Raw genomic sequence first — 2,232 nt, 5'->3', positions numbered from 1 at the left:
TGAGGAATTCAAGAAATATTCTTATGAAAACCATCATTCATATGTTGACATACTTTATTCCACACAGTGCTATGTGATCAGCACATTAATTTATGAAAATACATGATAGTTGTGGCGTTATGTTATTGTTTGCTTAATTCAGTTAATAACTACAAAGTCGCACATTGATGATGTCACAGCAGTGATGGGCGTGCTGCATACAGGGACAACAGGAGCGATGTGAGATGGATTTTCAGCTAAATTCAAATAAAAACTCATGCAAGTAAACAGTTGAACCCTTTTTTTTATATTTGAGAACACAATGGTTAAAGATTTAGGCCAAATCTGAATTATTTCCCTATCCCTCCAGCTCCCCCCCACTTCTCTAGTTAAAGGGGCATTTGAAGGAGTTTTTTTAAGGGTAGAGCGAAGGGACTTTGAGTTCTGTATCTCGTTGCCGTGCCTTTGATGACGTCGTCGAGTGGGAGTAACGTCTTAATTTAAAGACACTATCTCTCCAGTTGGAGGGCTGAATGTAACGGTAGGGAGAAGCCATGGGGGTTGGGGAAGAATTCAGGTTTGGCCCTAAAATTAGATTAGCGTGATTAAAAAATCAAATCAATCTAATTCGTCTCCAGTTAATCAGTCATGATAACTAATAACACGTGCTTGAACGAGTGGCTTTGTAACTTTGACAAAGACCGATAAACTACATGAAGTTTTGGCTGCATTCACAGCAGACTGGGCTCCTCCTGCACCTTTGAACAATTAATGTCCTTTGAAAATCATTCTCACTGTTTTATCACTTAAAAAAATATAAAATGCAGATGAACTGTGGCTGAAAAGCGAGCACTTAATTTAAAACATTTTTTACGTCTAAAAAAGATGAGTTAACTAACTGAATTAGATAGCTTCTGTTTTCAAGACTTCTAGAAACGAATCTGTCTGATCTCCTTGTTCAGCCTCTTTTATCTAGGTAAACCCTTTTTACCTGTATAGCTGTGCACCTTCACATGCAATACCAGGGCTTATATTGCTGTATTCACACAGAAAGTCATCCATTTCATTGTCACATGACTGCAGGGGATGTTATACACTAATAAATGTGTTTTATTAGTATGCATATGTCTTTGTACTCCTCGTGATGGATTTAAGGAAAATAAGCCATGAATTTTCTGTGACAAAGCTGTCAAATGCCATCAAGCAATAAAAACAATACATCACTCGCTTATTTATATTCCACCACCAATAACAAAATATTGTCTGTTCAGATTCATCACAAAATCTGCATGTGGCAGGCAGACGGGCACTGCGGATACTGATGCTGACACCCAAGTTTTACTAATTACAAGAGTGGTCCTAATGAATAAAATGATGGAATTGTCTTATGAAAGCAGAAGAGAACAAATGACCTCCTTAAGTTCACTGAAACTTCAGACAGTAATACATTACAGAGGAACAACTGATATAAGTTTGTTATGAGGGCAGCAGCTTTAAAATTTAAAATGTGCATGTTTTAATTATGGTTATTTTTGATTTAATAACTAAAAAGAAAGTAAATCCTCACAACTTTGTTGGTTTTCTAAATACATTTTTGTAAAAGTGCCTTTTTAAAGGTCGGAAGATTTAAAAGATGATTTATTTTGGGAGATTTGCAGACTGATAAAGTCTATGGACATTAACCAAACATTACTATTTGTATTGTCTGAAAACTTTGAACACCTGCTTGCATTAAATTTTAGGGACTTCTCTGACAAATCCTAACAAAATAGAATTACACTGCAACAACAGGGAGGTCAGACAAAGCTTTCAGGACAAAAAACATTCACTTTTTATCAGAACTGTGCCGGTCAGTCTGCTGCTAATCTGCTGTGCTGCTTTTTATACATACAAGAAAATCATTAAGACAAGAATAACCTATTATAACCTTCTTCAACTTGATATGGAAGTTTATATGACTAATAACTCAATATAATATGCAAGTCTCAACAATTCAATTTGCAATTTGATCATATTTGAAAATATAGTTTGCAATTGGCAATTCAAGCTTTCATTAAAATAAATTTTGCAATTTTGAATTGAATCTATTTTTAAAAAATCTGTTTTACAAATTAAAAAAATACAGTTTTAAATAAAAGTAAAATCAATAGCATTTTAAATTGAGCTTCAGCTTGGATCTTGAGTCGGGTGGTCGGATGCTTGCTGTTGCCGCATTACTTTTCTGCCAATCAAATGGATTTCATTGTAAGGACA

The sequence above is a fragment of the Oryzias melastigma genome, linkage group LG21, assembly GCF_002922805.2.
Source record: "Oryzias melastigma strain HK-1 linkage group LG21, ASM292280v2, whole genome shotgun sequence".
NCBI classification, from domain to species: Eukaryota; Metazoa; Chordata; class Actinopteri; order Beloniformes; family Adrianichthyidae; genus Oryzias; species Oryzias melastigma.
The sequence above is the reverse complement of the archived record's forward strand: the minus strand, read 5'-3'. Positions refer to the sequence as shown.